Raw genomic sequence first — 18,866 nt, 5'->3', positions numbered from 1 at the left:
GTTTGCGGCGTGGGCAACACCCGCGCCGTAGCAGGTGAGGAATCGCTGCCAGGCTCCACAAGGTTCACCCAGTGCGCGGTAAGGGAGATGTATCGACCCTGGCCGAACGCACTCGTCCAGGTGTCAGTGGTGAGGTGAACCTTGCAGGCAACGGCATTCTTCAAGCTTCGGGTTATTTAGCTGACCACGTGCTCATGCAACTCAGGCACTGCAGAGCGCGCAAAGTGGTAGCGGCTGGGAACCACGTAACGTGGGATGGCCACTGACATCATGCCCTTGAAGCTGTTTGTCTCCACCACTCGATATGGCAGCATTTCGCAGGCCAGAAGCTTGGCTATGCTGGCTGGCTGTTACTGCCACGGCCCGGGGGTCATTTGCTGGCAATTTCCTCTTGTGCTCAAACATCTCAGAAACAGACAACTCAACCGTAGCGCTGCACACCGAAGGGCTGTTGGTTGTTGTGTTTGATGAACACTGGGAGACCTCAAGAGCACTAGTCCGGAAAGTGACAGTGTCAGCATCGTCTGATGTTTGTGAATGTTGTGAACCACGCAATGGCTGGGCTACTGCTGCTGCTGAGGCGGGTCTGGTGGTGAGTCTGGTGAACCCAAGGGAGGCAGTGTTGCTGGTGGTACCCTGTCCTGCCGCGTTTGCCCACAGAGTGGGATGTTTGGATAGAATGTGGCGGCTCATGCTGGTGGTGGAGAGGTTGTTAATACTTTTCCCCCTGCTCAGGCGGGTCTTGCACACCTTGCAAATCGCCATGGTAACATCCTCAGTGCAGTCTTCAAAGAAAGCCCAGACTTTAACTGGCTGAGGACTCGGACCTCGTGCGTGATGTGCTGGTGCTGCTTAACCCACTGCTGGACGCTTGAGAGGTCATCCAAGTAATTATCTGGTCCTGTTCTTTTGGATCTGTGAGGGTTGTTGTCCTGGACAACATGGGCAGTATTGAGTGGGTTTTCTTGGGTGCTCCCCTGTGGCCTGTACGTGAACCGTCAGGGGAAACACCTCTTCCCTTGCCCCTCCCTCTTTCACCGGATTTCTTCCTCATTTCACTTATCCTTAAAGTACACGCTGACTGGCAGCAGTACAGTGGCAGTACAGAAATGCTATACAGTGGTGGGTGAGCGGTGTACCACTATTGTCAGCAGTGACACAGAGCACAATGCTATACAGTGGCGGGTGAGCGGTGTACTACTGTTCCCAGCAGACACAGAGTGGAAGTAAACACAATGCTATATAGTGTGGCTGAGCCGTGTACACAGAGTGGCATTAAACACAATGCTATATAGTCTGCTATATAGTCACCCCGAACAGGGTGATGTTCTGCAGAACCCAAACAGTGGCAAACACTGTTCGCCCAACACTACTGGGAGGGAACGCAGATTTTAGTACCTAAACACACGATACAACATGTTTTCCGGGGTCGGACTCTGAGGCACATACAGATGGTCCCGATCATCATCCTCATCATACAACTCTTCTCCTGAGTCTGACCCACCCACCACCTCTGCCACCCCAACATCCCCAGACACAGACCCCTCATCGTCCTCAACATTAACTTGGGATGCTGGCCTGAGCCAGACCTCCTCCTCCACATCAGGCCCCATCATCTCCTCAATGGCAGCCCTCATTAATCGCTCTGGCGACGGACTGATGGACACAACGTTCTCCTCCGGGGAGGGCTGCTGCTGACCACTGGCTGCTGGGGTGGATGTTATAGCTTGCGTGGGGCGTTGGCTGTTGCTGTTGTTGGGAGTGCTGCTCACAGCGGAGGTCTCTGGGGAACTCATGTTGAGCTCATATAGTGGTTGACGGTGAGTGGAGTATTACTGATCCCAGCAATATACACACTGACTGGCAGAGTACGCAATGCTATATAGTGTGGCTGAGCGGTGTACACAGAGTGGCAGTAAACACAATGCTATATAGTCTGGCTGAGCGAGCGGTGTACTACTGTTCCCAGCAGAATCAGAGTGGCAGTAAACAATGGTATATAGTCTGGCTGAGCGGTGTACACAGAGTGTCAGTAAACAATGGTATATAGTCTGGCTGAGCGGTGTACACACAATGCTATATAGTCTGCTATATAGTGTCAGTAAACAATGGTATATAGTCTGGCTGAGCGAGCGGTGTACTACTGTTCCCAGCAGAATCAGAGTGGCAGTAAACAATGGTATATAGTCTGGCTGAGCGGTGTACACAGAGTGTCAGTAAACAATGGTATATAGTCTGGCTGAGCGAGCGGTGTACTACTGTTCCCAGCAGAATCAGAGTGGCAGTAAACAATGGTATATAGTCTGGCTGAGCGGTGTACACAGAGTGTCAGTAAACAATGGTATATAGTCTGGCTGAGCGGTGTACACAGAGTGTCAGTAAACAATGGCATATAGTCTGGCTGAGCGGTGTACACACAATGCTATATAGTCTGCTATATAGTGTCAGTAAACAATGGTATATAGTCTGGCTGAGCGAGCGGTGTACTACTGTTCCCAGCAGAATCAGAGTGGCAGTAAACAATGGTATATAGTCTGGCTGAGCGGTGTACACAGAGTGTCAGTAAACAATGGTATATAGTGTGGCTGAGTGGTGTACACAGAGTGTCAGTAAACAATGGTATATAGTCTGGCTGAGCGGTGTACACAGAGTGTCAGTAAACAATGGTATATAGTCTGGCTGAGCGAGCGGTGTACTACTGTTCCCAGCAGAATCAGAGTGGCAGTAAACAATGGTATATAGTCTGGCTGAGCGGTGTACACAGAGTGTCAGTAAACAATGGTATATAGTGTGGCTGAGTGGTGTACACAGAGTGTCAGTAAACAATGGTATATAGTCTGGCTGAGCGGTGTACACAGAGTGGCAGTAAACACAATGCTATATACTCTGGCTGAGCGAGCGGTGTACTACTGTTCCCAGCAGACACAGAACAGTAAACAGAATGCTATATAGTGTGGCTGAGCGAGCGGTGTACCACTATTCCCAGCAGACACAGAACAGTGAACAGAATGCTATATAGTGTGGCTGAGCGAGCGGTGTACCACTATTCCCAGCAGACACAGAACAGTGAACAGAATGCTATATAGTGTGGCTGAGCGAGCGGTGTACTACTGTTCCCAGCAGACACAGAACAGTACACAGAATGCTATATAGTGTGGCTGAACGAGCGGTGTACTACTGTTCCCAGCAGACACAGAACAGTACACAGAATGCTATATAGTGTGGCTGAACGAGCGGTGTACCACTATTCCAAGCAGACACAGAACAGTGAACAGAATGCTATATAGTGTGGCTGAGCGAGCGGTGTACCACTATTCCCAGCAGACACAGAGTGGCAGTAAACAGAATGCTATATAGTGTGGCTGAGCGAGGTACACAGAGTGGCAGTAAACAGAATGCTATATAGTGTGGCTGAGCAAGCGGTGTACTACTATTCCCAGCAGACACAGAGTGGCAGTAAACAGAATGCTATATAGTGTGGCTGAGCGAGGTACACAGAGTGGCAGTAAACAGAATGCTGAGCGAGCGGTGTACTACTATTCCCAGCAGCGACACACAATGACTGGGGGGGACCCTGGCTAGCGTGGCTGGAGCGCGAACTACCCTGCCTGCCTACCCAAAGCTAAACCCACAGACAAATGGCGGAGATATGACGTGGTTCGGGTATTTATTTACCCGAACCACGTGACAGTTCGGCCAATCAGAGCGCGTTCGGGTCCGAACCACGTGACCCGTTCGGCCAATCACAGCGCTAGCCGAACGTTCGGGGAACGTTCGGCCATGCGCTCTTAGTTCGGCCATATGGCCGAACGGTTTGGCCGAGCACCGTCAGGTGTTCGGCCGAACTCGAACATCACCCGAACAGGGTGATGTTCTGCAGAACCCGAACAGTGGCGAACACTGTTCGCCCAACACTAAAATGGATTACTCAAATTCAATTTAATTTACAAATTGTTATTACTAGAGGCCAAAAGTGCAACATTTTAAGTAAAAGTTTGAGTAATACTAATTAGCATATTACGATCATCACTACGTGCAACCACAAATAAGGGGGGGCAGTGGAGGGCTACCAACCACTAACCCTCCCTCTGATACATGAGCCCCCAATACGCCAGAGCAGATATTCTGGTGTTTATGTAATAGATTGCGGAAAAGCCGCTGTGCGGACTGGCAGCGAGGCGGCTGATTCCGCGTCCAGCTCGGCGGTTTGCATGCAGCAGCGTGTGTCTGATGTGGCTGGGTCTGCTAGTGCACACAGATTGAGGAATACGCGCGCGCTGAGAGGCAGAACCTTTATGACAAACGAGGAGGGACCAGCTGACCAGGTTGGTCAGCTGATCTCAGAGCAAGTGGCTATTGGGTGGCGCCGGGGAGCGCTGCTCTATATATAGTTATTGCTGGTCAGTCTCAAGTTGTCTGCCGTTGCGAACACTTACGTGAAAGCACTCAGACCTTAGTCAGATCCTACAGTGTGTTAGAACCAGGAGGACCTGGGAATTCACACTGAGCCAGATTACTTCTGTGTTACTATTGTGTTATACTTCAGACTAGTTCCAGGGTGTTGAGACCACGGACCTCACACCCAAGACTAGGGATACTGTGTTACCATTGTGTTATACTTCAGACTAGTTCCAGGGTGTTGAAACTAGTGTTGGGCGAACACCTGGATGTTCGGGTTCGGGAAAGTTCGCCGAACATGGCCGCAATGTTCGGCATGTTCGGGCCGAACCCCGAACTCCCCGAACATCCCGCTTTTGGGGGCCCTATGGGGTCGCAGGCATAAGGGGGGAGCATGCCCCGATCGCGGGGGGGGGTCGGAAATTCCCCCCACCCCCTCCGCTAGCGCTCCCCCCTCTGCCCGCTTCCCCATTCAAAAGTTAGGAAGTGAAACTGTACCTGTGCGGTAGTGGGTGGCTGGCAGTGGGCGGCACTATGGAGTGACTGAGGAGGAGGAGGAGTCCGGAGAGTGATGCGTTGAGGGAGGCCGGGCAGTGGGCGGATCAGCAGTAGTACGGTACTACTGCTGAACCGCCCACTGCCCGGCCTCCCTCAACGCGTCACTCTCCGGACTCCTCCTCCTCCTCAGTCACTCCATAGTGCCGCCCACTGCCAGCCACCCACTACCGCACAGGTACAGTTTCACTTCCTAACTTTTGAATGGGGAAGTGGGCAGAGGGGGGAGCACTAGCGGAGGGGGTGGGGGGAATTTCCGACCCCCCCCGCGATCGGGGCATGCTCCCCCCTTATGCCTGCGACCCCATAGGGGGCAGTATTCGGGCGAACAGGGCCCTGTTCGTGCCGAACAGGGGCCCTGTTCGGCCAGGCAATGAGCCGTTCGGGCGAACCCGAACAGTTTGGCCGAACACCACCAGGTGTTCGGCCGAACGCGAACATCACCCGAACAGGGTGATGTTCTGCAGAACCCGAACAGTGGCGAACACTGTTCGCCCAACACTAGTTGAAACCACGGACCTCACACCCAAGGCTAGGGATACTGTGTTACCATTGTGTTATACTTCTGACTAGTTCCAGGGTGTTGAGACCACGGACCTCACACCCAAGACTAGGGATATTGTGTTACCATTGTATTATACTTCAGACTAGTTCCAGGGTGTTGAGACCGCGGACCTCACACCCAAGACTAGGGATATTGTGTCACCATTGTGTTAAACTTCAGACTAGTTCCAGGGTGTTGAGACCACGGACCTCACACCCCAGATTAGGCATTGTTTGATATCTGTTATGACCTATTGCATTCCTGACTATCCTTCTGCTTTCTGATTCGGTACCTACACATATCTGATTACTTGTTGTCGACCCTGCCTGTCCCTGGTTACCGAATCAGCCTTCTGTTTCTGTACTTTCTCTGCCCGTGTGTTGCTGACTTAGCCTGCCCGACCTTGCGAGCTATCCCTCTCCATTGAGAGATTAGTCTCCAGTCCTGCTTGTGACGCCCACCTTCTAGGTGTCACTTAGCCACAGGGCCTTCCTGCTATTCAGCCTGAAGCTCCACCCCTTTTGGAAGTCTCAGGCTGTTGGAAGGTCTTCGCACTTCCCAGTGGGAGGTGTTTCTCCTACTGCCAAGGACCACCTGCTCCTCGGGTGGTCCCACTCAAAGTTATTACTGTTGCACCAAACACTCACACTATATAGGTGTCCAGAGGTTAGTTATACTTGTATTATTGGTGATTCTGCAGATCATCAATAATCGGGTATATATCTGTATTCTTGGTGATACTGCAGATCACCAATAATCAGATTCTCTCTGTGTGCTGACACCTATCATTACAGTTTACACTTATCATGGATAAGAGAAGTCATGCTGGCCTCATGAGCATGAGCATCATGGAGGATCATGGTGGTCACCCTCAGTGGTGCTCATCCAATATTCGGGTATCTGAACTACCTAGATAATCCAAACTTTTTTCACTTTCCGAACTTTGAATAGGAATTCGGATATTTTTTTAAATCTGAATAGCACTATCCAAGCAAACTCGGATTTCACATCTGAAAAACGAAAACCGGGAGGATAGTTAGTTCAGATATCCGAGCAGAAGCCAAAATCAGAAGACAGGGAGAGAGAGAGAGAAAGAGAGAAAGACAGAGGACATGGCTATCTGGGGTTCTCTTCGGACAATAGTTGAACACAAAAGGCAAGGCCGTCCCTGGGTGGGCTTGAACCACCAACCTTTCGGTTAACAGCCAAACGCGCTAACCGATTGCGCCACAGAGACTGTGCACGCAGTTTCTGCTAAATGATTTTATGGGGATGTACTGTATGTGTGTCTTTTAGAGGGAGGAAGTAAGTCTGCTCCAAGAAGTTTAATGCCAAATTTTCCTACAACGAAGCATTCACTGTGTGGCAGCAGTGTGGCGTAGCAATAGAGAGAGAGAGAGAGAGAGAGACCTCCGAAAGGGATTTTGGCCATTTGAAGAGGCTTTTGGTAGCATTTTAAGCAATTTTCATGTCACTTCTGGTTTTCTATCCAGATATCCGAATCCGACCGGATTCAAGATATTGGGTTCGGATATATACCAAAAAGTTCGGATTCGGATATCCGATTCGGATCCGGATATCTGAGTATCCGGATCTGAATTAAATTCGAATGTTGAAAAGGGGTATCCAAGCAGCACCGGTCACCCTTGTCATATGTCCCCTGAAAGATGATCCCCAAGGCCGAAGGCGTACCCCAGCACAATGCGCCTCTGTAAGATGAGCCCCAAGGTCGAGGGAGTACTCTAGCGCTGCACTTTTTTAGCGCTCCTCCACAATATTCTGCATCCAGGTCAGGTTAATAAACACGTTCAGCATCTCCCAAAGGCTAAATGATATCTTTTTGGTGTGTTGAAAACATCACGTACTGAGAAGTTTCTAGAAACAGCTAGATTCCTTGCTTTATAATACAAGCAGCGTTCAATACGTTGCTCTTTCCGTAAAGTGCCATTGATACAGAAAACTCTACGGTTTTATTTTATTCCTTCTAAAATACAACAAGTTCCTGGGAAACAACACATCAAATTATCAGATACTCTTATCATCTCTCTCGCAATTTATCAATTTTCCCAGTCAAATGAAAAATGACTTTTCAGAAATGCCATATCGCTGGCAGTCTCCTCCACCGGAGAACCATTCGTCAATGCTTCATTGGAAATAAGAAATCTATTTTAGAACAGGTGGATTGATGTACGCGCCAGTCACTCTCCCCGCGTCTCCCTTCCCTTTCATGTCAAACCATTCAAACGGCTTAAGTCAATTTTCGAGCCACACTTAACTTCATTAGATCTCCTTTTTTTTAGGGTATTAGACTGTCGATTAAGGTAACATGAGTGGTGGACAGGTCGTGATTTAATGCTGACGTCTTGGGAATTTTGCCAGGAATATTGATATTCTCAGCACGGCCGTGCGATTCAGTTCATAGACCCCCTGAGATATGAACAAGGCTGATGAAAACAAGTATGTTAATTTATGTGTACCGTCTCAAAGGAGAACTACAGCCAAAGCAACACAGATTACTGTGTACAGGAAATCATGTACAGAATATTGGTGAGATGGTTATTCCGGTGAGGCCAACGATTTTAGAAAATGGTGAGCAGATTTCTGGGCAACCACATGTCCTCAGACAGCAGACATGAAAGGGGTGCTGAGGGTCTGCACGTTATTATTTACTATTTATTACTTTATGCATCTTCAAACTTTCCATTCATGCAGAGCCGGGACAAGGTCCTCCAGCATCCAAGGCTGAGATGACAAAGTGCGCCCCTCCATCCCTCCCACCCCAGCCATAACACTGATTGCTATTAGACTAAGAGGTCCCCCAGGGCCCCCAACACCTTAATCTCTAGTTATCTGGCTTGCAGTCACTGCCATGTATCCCCTTTTCTTATTTCTCTCTGCTTCAAACACAATTAGGAATGACAGCTGAATGAGTTGTGCGCCCCCTCCTACGTCTGCGCCCTGAGGCTGGAGCCTCTTCTCGCCTCTGCCCCACCCTGTGCCCCCTCCTACACTGCGCCCTGAGGCTGGAGCCTTTCTTGCCTCTGCCTTGGCCCGCCCCTGCATTCATGCCTACCTATAAGTCAGGACATGTGGGTTTGTCTCATTTGGCGCCATTAGCTCCTGTGCTGGAACGTTCAGCGCACTACCTTGTGATTTGAATTGTCAACAACTAGTTTCCACCCAACTGCCTTCTACCATCCTTGCCAAGTTTTACATAAAACAATAACATTTTATTTTCTAATCAGTTTACGTAAACCCATTTAACATAGAATACTACCGCCTCTCTGAGCCCTAACTTGGCTTATCCAAAATGCTGAAAAACAACCCCCCCCCCCCTCTCCCAACATACAAAGTGACCCCACTCCTAATTTTTCTACTGATCTCAAACCATTTCTTAGTGATATTGATACACACACTACCCACCACTGTCACCTGCTCTCCGCCTACCTCCACTCCACCTATCTCCACCACTAACTTCCGCTTTCATACCTACCAGAATATTCTGAGATGAGACGATTTGTGTCAATCTGGAATTTGGCACACCAGGTCTGTATTTCGTCATCCACTTTCCATACATACTTCAAACATTCCTAGTTTAGCTGCTCGACTTTTTTTTTTTTTACATAACCTTTATCTACATTATTTTCTTAACCTCTTTTGCCGTTGGCATTGTATGCAGATCACAGGCCGGAGATATTTTAGTAGACTTCAAAGGCTGAAAACGTTTTTCATACTGTCTACCTCGTTTGCCACCGGCAAGGTATGCAAATGAGAGGAAGGAATCCTTCTGTTTGATGTTTTAAAGGGGGGAGGTTTATGATTATGGCAGGACATAGCTAAGGTGGTGACGATATTAAACACGAGTTGCAAAGACTAGAGCAAAGTGGAAATGTCTTCTCTTGTTCTTAGTAACTAACGTTTCCAATACAGGCCTGAACATTTGACTTGTCTGAGTACACAGAATCGCTTTTTTTAGGACAGAGGTAGAGAGACAGCAGACTTTTTGCTGCAAATAATTCAATAGCTGTTGAAGGAAGAAAAACAACCTGGCAGATCACTACGCAAAAGGTTATCATACTGGTTATCATACTGGTTCTCTTTGTCTCCAGCAATCTATGACCATGTGGGGCAGTCTGCAGGGACAATGCAGGGACAATGAATAGACCTAAAAAAGGCAACACTGAACTCACCTGGGGATGCATCTCCTGGGAGAAAATTCAGGAGAAAACGTTAACTAGCTAAGGGTCTAGGGGTCTCTGAAGACTTTACACTGTGGGCGAGTCATAACACCCTATGATCTGAATTTGGTTTCTAGACACTTTACGTTCTACCCACAGTGGCATTGTTAAGGAGCTATGGATCCCAGTGCAAGCCTTACCTAGGGCCCCCCCAAGCACTCTATACATAACAATTGATACGGCGCACCAAAACCTGCCAATGGCAACTACAGTGTCAGAGCTGCAAGAAGGGACTGACGTATCCACGCCTTAGTCAAGTGAGCCACCTATGGGATTTACCCATGACAAGCTTATTTAACACTGCCTTTGAGTGGGTATTTTATTCTTGCGTGTTTTGACAATTAAAAAGTTTATAATACACTACGGAGTCTTTCTTTTATCCTTTTACTGCAGTCCATCCCTTCAGCCGGGGAGGAGGTGTGTCTGAAGTTTTGTATTGTTCACCACACCCATGTACCCGTAGCGCAAGATTGCACATCTTTTTTCCAGTACTGTATATACTCAATTAGAAGTCTAGAAATTTAGGTCTGATTCACTTCATAAAAGTATAGGGGTCGGCTTATACACGAGTCACAGGCAGCACTGAGCACACTGAGTAATGTGTGTACGATTAGTGACATTCCCATTTGCAGCAATGTACCCCGTGGTAAGTAATACTTTGAGGAAAGGAAATGTCAAGAAAACACAGCTCTGAAAGTCCTGGCCACAACAATTAACAAGGAAAGGGGAGGGGGAAATACTGGGCTGCATAAAAGGGAGTAAATCATTGTAGCACTTGGGGGCCTGGAGGAGGTATTGGCTGCACTTAAAGTGGTTTTAAACTCTGACAAAATATTCAATAATTATGTGTTTTCCTACTTTTTATAACCCATACAATTATCATATTTGCTTTTGTGCACAAGTATTATTATTCATTTAGAAATTATAAGTTCCCAAAGTTCAGTTTATTTACTTTGAAAGCTGCTGGTGCATTTTATTCATAACTGTTGTAATTCTATTGTAAATCCCGCCAGTAATGATTTCTGACCTGTGTTTTAGTTCAGGACTCATTAGCAGAAGTTTCTGCACAGTCAGAGAATGTTTACTTAATTGTATCAAGTGAAGAATGTAAACACAAGACAAGGTTATCACCAGTTCGGATTCCGCTGCCCATGCAGAAGAAAAAGTCAGTCCTGTGATTTAACACTTTGAATCCTGTTTTACTAAAAAAAAAATGTGTTAGTATATTATATGATGTAAATAACCTTTTAGAGCAAAGAAGAAATGCTAGGTTTCATTCCACGTTAAGGGACAGGAGGGGTTACTGGCTGCAATACTGTATGCAGTGCAGTCATTCACCCCTCCTAAGCCCCTAGTTCAGCCATTAACTTTGCTGGATAGACTTATACTTGAGTCAAAAAAAATTCCAGCTTAAGAGGGTTGAATATTGGAGTCAACTTATACACGAGGTCGACTTGTATTCCAGTATATACGGTAAGTAGTTCTTGAGTATAGTCAAAGGGAACAAACAATGATAGCCAATGATAGTGCAGTATAAAATGGTACAGGGATAACTAAGCAACTGTGATTTCCCAGGATGCATCACTCCCATAATATGCACATTATCTCTTTGTGCTCTTTGGCTTTGACGGGCTAAATTGCTTTTCCTTTTGGTCAGTGTAAATATGCTTATTAGGAGAACGTTCTGCTCCCTCCTCTCAGCCAGGCCGGTCTATTTCTCCAGTCATGGCAGCCTGCGTAGGATATCTCTCCCAGTGCAGGCTTCCTTCTCTGTGACACTCGGCTGTATATTTCTGTGGGACAGACGAGGAAGCTGATGAGGGGGACATTTATCATGAAGAGGCCCCTTTAGAAAGCAGAGTCTCTCTTGCAGCATTCCTGGCACCTTTCCGTGCAGCTCAGCCAGGCTCTCTCTCCGTATCCCGCGCACATCTCATTAGCGTATTCATTGGTGAACGGCGTATGTAGCGCTGAAATGAGCTAAGCAGCACCGCGCTCCTGATTACATTTGCATGTGTTATGGATGAATGTTCTGAATGTGAGTCCAACTGGGGCGAACCAGCGTTCGGCTGCCTGAATGAGCGGAGACGGAGGGGAGGCTGTGCGGCGGCGCCCCCTTCCAGCCTGCCCCGCGCTCCGCCATGACTAGGCTGACTATGTAATCTGATTTACAAAGTAATTTCAATAACGATGAAATGATTAGGTAATGTTACAGTCATCATTAATATCCATCCCACAGGAGTACAGCCACAAGCTCAATTTCACATGTATCTTGTTAACGTTATAAAGCGTAATTGTATACAACATTTAACGGAGGGAGCCATGCAATTTAATTGGAGACATAGATAGAGATAGATAGGTAGAGATAGATAGATAGATAGATAGATAGATAGATAGATACAGGCCTAGATTTACATCACAGGAGCCTATAGGCACAGATGTCCCGCCACCTTAGACTCCGCCCTCCATGAACCTACAAACCCCCACCGCACCGCACCACAAGTGTGTTGGCTGCCCCAGCTGTCACTTCTCCCTTACTTCTCTTGCTCGTCATAGGTAGGTACAGGTGCCCCCATAGTAATACGAAGCCAGACTATCCTCAGTATTAAGTAGCTAGAGGTGCCCCCGACTGAAGTGAGATCTGGTCAGTGGAATGCAGAGAGCCGGGTGAGTGACCTCTAATTAATATTCCGCTCAGGACTCTGCATAGGTAAGGCAGAAGGAAGGCACTCGGGGAGGGGAGTGAGCCGCCTTTCCCTCATCAGGCGCCTGTAGGCAGGTGCCTACAGTGCCTTTTGGTAAATCTGTCCCTGGATGGATAGATAGACTCTCAGATACAAATCTCTCCACAATCTCTCTCCTGTACATTTCCTCTCTAGTTTTACAACCTTATTCTCTCCTCCTCTATAATCACCTCCTGGCAATTATGTATTGAAGATTTCTCACGTGCCTCACCCCTCCTCTGGATTTCCCTTCCAAACACATCCATAACTCTCCAGACGGTAAATTCTTTAAGCGCTGCTGTTACAGCGGAGTGAACTGCATCTGTACATTCAATCTCTTGCTCTTCAAGCAACTAAAATCGCTGATTACAACCAGCCAGGCATAGTCTTACAAATCAGTCACATGATCAAGTCAATCACATGCTCAGTGACAAATTCTCCTGAGGAAGAAGTTCTGTAGAAGGAATTGATCCTTCATATATATAAAAAAAACCTGAAAACAAGATATAAAATATGTCAAATCTTTTAGGCTAGGTTCACAGTGGTCAGTTGCATAATGCACACAATATAATGACTGTGAACTGCAATGGAGACTGGCCATAGACTCTTAAAGGGAAGGTTCAGGGAGGGGATTAAAAAAATAAAAATAAATTTCCACTTACCTGGGGCTTCCTCCAGCCCGTGGCAGGCAGGAGGTGCCCTCACCGCCGCTCCGCAGGCTCCCGGTGGTCTCCGGTGCCCGACCCGACCTGGCCAGGCCGGCTGCCAGGTCGGGCTCTTCTGCGCTCCATTTCCTGGGACTTCTGCGTCCCACGCCGGCGCGCTGACGTCATCGGACGTCCGCCGGGCTGTACTGCGCATGCGCAGAACTACTGAGCCTGTGCAGTACAGCCCGGCGGACGTCCGATGACGTCAGCGCGCCGTCGTGGGACGCAGAAGTCCCAGGAAATGTAGCGCAGAAGAGCCCGACCTGGCAGCCGGCCTGGCCAGGTCGGGTCGGGCACCGGAGACCAACGGGAGCCTGCGGAGCGGCGGCGAGGGCACCTCCTGCCTGCCACGGGCTGGAGGAAGCCCCAGGTAAGTGGAAATTTATTTTTATTTTTTTAATCCCCTCCCTGAACCTTCCCTTTAAGGACCAGGCTATGCTGCTGGAATCTGTGCTGCGGGGGCTCTCCAGCCCACAGCACAGATCGTATAATAGCCAGGGCGACCAGACTTCCCCCCTTTTTTCCCCACTAGGGGGATGTCCTGCTGGGGGGGTCTGATCACCGCCGGCTTGCTGCGTGTAGTGGGGGTAGGCTTCTTCCCCCCTCCGCAGCGATATCGGGCCTCCCTCTCTTTCCCTCCCTCCCCTCCGTCCCTTGGGCGGCACAGGACGGCGATGTGTCCTGCGCCGCCTCAGATAGGCTTCAGCCTATCAGATGCCGGTGATCCCCAGCCAATCAGAGGCTGGGGATCGCCGGTCTCCTTTACAGCGCTGCTGCGCAGCAGCGCCGTATGATGTAAACAGCGGGGATTTCTTCCCCGCGAGTTTACATTTAGCCTGTGAGCCGTGATCGGCGTCTCGCAGGCTGTTCACGGAGACACCCTCCGTGAACTGACATGGAAAGTTTCCATGGGAAACCACTTGCGACCTGCCGACGCCTATCGGCGTTAGGCGGTAGTTACAAAGTCTGCATGCAGTGAGTTAGAATAAAGCAATCCTTTACTGTGAACAGCTTCATAGAATAGTATGGGCAGTGAGTTAACGTGCGGAATTTTCCTGCAATGCAACTGACCACTGTGAACAGGGCCTTAGTATTAAAAGATGGATAATAGAGAGACAAGGGGCTTAAAGAGGGATTGTCAGTGACAAAATAAAATTCCATTTCCCCACTGCACTGTATTCATTATGCAGCCTGCATCCTTACCCACATTGCAAGCACTCCAATCTATACAGAAATGTTTCTGCTGTAATAAATCTCATCTCAGTCAGCCTGCCTCTATTTTTGCCATTGCCAACTCCCACATTCCTGCTCCTCACTGATTGACTGAGGGCAGTTCAGTGAGCTGCTGAAATCTGAAATCTAGGAGAAAAAAATTAAAGGAGGAAATAACATCAGGATTGGCTTCAGTCAGAGGGAGGCAAGATGGAAAATTCCAGGAACAACAGAATTCTCTTTACTTACTATATAAAGTTCATCGAAAACAAAGCGTGGACGGTACAATACATTCGCTACGCAAGTAGAACAAGTAGTTATCTACTTATATATGTGTTGTTTTTCCTGGGATAGTATGGCTGTCTCTGCCGCTTTAAAGGACAACTGAAGCAAAAGGGGTATGGAGGCTGCCATATTTATTTGCTTTTAAGTAATACCAGTTACCTGGCTGTCCTGCTGATCCTCTGCCTCTAATACGTTTAGCCACAGCCCCTGAACATGCATGCAGTAGATCAAGTGTTTCTGACATTATTGTCAGATCTGACAAGATTAGCTGCATGCTTGTTACTGGTGTTATTCAGACACTACTGCTGGAAGATATATCAGCAGGACAGTCAGGCAACCTGTATTGTTTAAAAGGAAATAAATATGGCAGCCTGAATACATCTCTGACTTCAGTTGTCCTTTAAGCCTATAACAGGAGCGGTAGAGGGCTATGCAAAGTGCATGAAGGTTGTTCTACCACCAGAATTTCTTGTATCCTTTCATTTCTTTTTGCCATGCATCTTCTGATATATTTGTCTTTCTTTCACATGCTGCATATGCCACATTTGGACAGACAATTAACTATGGGAAATTAATATCCCAGTAACAGATGCTGAAGGCAATCCATCTCTTTCTCTGGAAGATATCCTGACCTCTCGGTAGAAACAGCTCGCTGCCTTAGCGCCGCTCCGCACACAGTATGAAGTGCTGCCCCCATCCCAGCCCCGCTAAATATCAAACTGGGAAATTGCCGAACATATGGCCTCCAGTTTCCAGCGAGCGGAATCCTCCGCCCGCTCACTCGTAACACACTCAGACAATATTGTTCTTTGTATTTATGGAGTGGTGTCTTGTTGGCAATCATTTTCATCCAATGCTCGCTCTCTGCCGCCGCTTAGATTGAGCGGGAACCGTCGCCTTGGCACGACAGGACATTGCATTTATGTGTGAGTCTAAGGAAATAGGCAAAACTAAATGGAAAGAATAACATTTCCAACGGGTCGGCTAGACGGTGCGAGGAATTGAAGCTAATGGCCAGAAGGTCTCTTTTACATTCCTGGCAATGTCATCAAGATATTTTGCTCCTGTAAATACATTGTCCCCAAAAACCATGCCAAACCCCCCCCCCCACACCACCACCACCACCCACACACACACATTTATTAAATTCACGGGGTCAAGTGACCAACAATAACATCATGTAGACTCATCCAGCCCGAATAATTATTCCTGAGGTGGAGCATCACAATGGCCCCAATCACCCACCGTACCTCATGGGGAAGGGGGGGGGGTGAATATGTTACAGCTAGACCATAAAAGTCTGACAACTTTGGGTTCTGGCCAGGGGCAGATTTTCCATAAGGCAGTATAGGCACATGCCTACGGGCGCCTGTTGGTGGAAAGGTGGCTCACTCCCCTCCCCAAGTGCTTCCTTCCCTCATTCCCTATGCAGAGTGTTAATGAGAAGTTACTCACCCTGCTCCCGTCATTCCACTGACGAGAACTTTCTTCAGTCAGGGGCACCTCTAGCTACCTAATACTGAGGTTCCTCTAGCTACCTAACACTTGGGGGCACCTCTGGCTACCTAATACTGAGGTTACTCTAGCTACCTAATACTTGGGGGCACCTCTAGCTACTTATGATTGAGGGAACTTCTGGCTACCTAATGCTAAGGGGCACCAGTAGCCGAACACGGTAAATCCAGCGCTGGACACTTGGGCGCAGCAGCGCAGGAGACTTGGGCGCAGCCGGCGCCACCATAGGCTGTAATAGGAACTACGGCTATCGCAGGCACAGGGAGTAACTTCAGCACCATCAGAAGACGGACCTGAAGTTGCTTTTAAAACAATAATTAATAATAATAATAATTAAAAGCAATCGCTGGAAGCCGAATTATTTCATTCCCCCACTATCCATGTCGGCCTGGAGGGGGAATAGTAATTAACACGGCCCGGGACTTGTGCAGCAGCAGGATCAGCCATATACTGCTGTATCCTGCGTCCAAGTCTACCGGCGCCGTTCTCTCTCGTACACCCTGTAGCTGCCTATGACGGGCAAGGGAAGGGAGAATTGACAGAGGGGCCAGCCAGCACATTTGCGATGCCGTTTAGTGGGGGTTTGTAGGCTTGTGGAGGGCAAAGTCTAAGGTGCCAGGATGTCTATGCCTATAGGCTCCTGGGTGGTAAGTTCAGGCCTGGTTCTGGCCAGCCAATATGGCAGAAAATTCTGATTAATTTTATAGAAAGTTGTATGGTGTGCAATTGGTTGGCAATTGTTTTGATTTATAGAGCATGGTTTTTTTTAGAGTTATGGATCATTTTTACAGGGAATTTGGAAAAAAAATTGAAGATTTTGTGGGGAAAAATCAAAAACAGGTGTGAGATACATTGGAAGTTCTGAGTTCAGGTCCACTTTAAAAAACACTGAACATTCCCTCGAAGATGGAACCAGTTTATTAACAAAAACTCTTGCATGAGATATGATAAAATTGTACACAGGATGGCAACTTTACTGTATGAAAATCATTCTAAAAAAATGATGTAAAGAGGAAACAGCCTATAATAATACGCTGACATTCTCTCCCCGCAGCTCTTAGGATATAATTCCAAGGTGTTGCGTTTTCAGCCACCTTATATTACTTAATTTAGTGCAGCTAATCAGATTCATTTACAAAATGTCATTTTTTCCCATTTGAGTCACGCGGACGGGAAATAGAAATGGACGTGGCATTGTCGCACTGAAATCAATTAACTGATTAGCTGTTTTCTTCATTCTCCACTTCATTGGACAATTAGATATCGTTGGAAAAATCTGCCACAGATTGAGTTATATATGAATGTCATCGAAATGTTTCATCGCTTTATAATGTGTCTTTATAACCAATACATCCGACCTGCAGAGTGTGATATACAGACCTCTGTGGTGTCAGACAAATCTCAGAATGACCGAAACGATTATTAGAGGGGAACTCTGGGTATTATTCCCTTTAAAAAGGCAGGTTTTACCCATAAATATTTAAATAATTAAATACAATTGTTGTCATACCTCTAAGGCCCGGTTCACATTGGCGTTTCAGCCAAAAAGGATCCGGTTGAGCGGATCTTGTCTCCGCGTCACCGGATCCGGATGGCTCAGTCCGTGGCCCGGTTCACATAGTGAAAACGGATCTGATCAATGATTGATCGGATCCGTTTTCACTCGGCAATACATACTTAATCTTCCGTAGCAGCCGGCGGTAGAGGCTTCCTCTTCTTCCACTGTGACTATACAGTGCGTCATGTGACTAGTCACATGACACGTCATTTAGTCACATTATGACGCGGAAGAAGACGGAAGCCTCTACTGCCGGCTGCTATAGAAGATTAGGCATGTATAAACCTTCCCTCACCCACCCGCCTGGCTACTGCACCCCGCCCTCACCATCCCGTCATTAGATTCGCGTTGGCCCATGCCCCCATCCCCCGTGGAGCGGTCCGTTTCTTCACTAGTGTGAAGAAACGTTCCTTTTCCCATTGCCCCAATGCTGCTGCATTTTTTGTCTGGATCCGTTCCGCTGGGCTGAACTGTCCAGAAAATGTTTAGGTCCAGGGATCGGAACGTACGGAACGTATCCGTACCAACGGACGCATGTGAATGGATCTATATTAACATATATATCTATATTAACATTGGATCCTTTCACATCCATTCCGTTTGTACAGTGTACGTTCCAGTTCTGATGTGGAAAAAAAAAGCTAATGTGAACCGGGCCTTAGACTGACATCTATAGGCGTTTCTGTGTTTGCACGCCCATATGCCACGGATGTCTAAAGGTGTTTTAGTACAAAACTTCTTTTGCCTACAGTGGAAGTCAATTGGCAATTTTGTTTCCCCATATTCCTGTGGCCCAGACGTCTAAAGGAGTTAAGTCCAAAGTTTTGGCTCAGGTGCTACTTTTTACTTGCCTTTAAATGCAAATAATTCTGTGGCCACTAACAGTCCAATTTCTAGCGAAAAATCATTCGAGCGATCAGAAATTTTGAGCGGATTGGTTGTAAATAATCTTAGTTGGTGGACACAATCGATTATGAACCAGTGAAAAAAAAATGTCAGCCGAATGAATTTTCGTCGAACCAAAATTTGGATTTTCTTGTTGGTTGTGATAGATAGGAAGCAAAGATTGGTTCATTGATGGTGTAGTGAACGATGCATTACAATATTTTACTTCCGATCAGAATTTCTGAT

At 47.5% G+C, this 18,866-nt stretch overlaps 1 protein-coding gene and 1 non-coding gene across 2 annotated transcripts in view; both read right to left on the bottom strand.

Moving 5' to 3' along the window:
- NXPH1 (neurexophilin 1) overlaps nucleotides 1–18,866 on the bottom strand; it is a 462,307-nt gene that overhangs the window by 17,867 nt on the left and 425,574 nt on the right. The window lies entirely within an intron of this gene.
- Nucleotides 6,661–6,734, bottom strand: TRNAN-GUU (transfer RNA asparagine (anticodon GUU)). The gene has a single exon. It is a non-coding gene; the product is annotated as a tRNA-Asn (tRNA).

Source organism: Hyperolius riggenbachi, chromosome 5 (genome assembly GCF_040937935.1).
Source record: "Hyperolius riggenbachi isolate aHypRig1 chromosome 5, aHypRig1.pri, whole genome shotgun sequence".
NCBI lineage: Eukaryota > Metazoa > Chordata > Amphibia > Anura > Hyperoliidae > Hyperolius > Hyperolius riggenbachi.
This window is presented reverse-complemented; position numbering and strand designations above follow the sequence as displayed.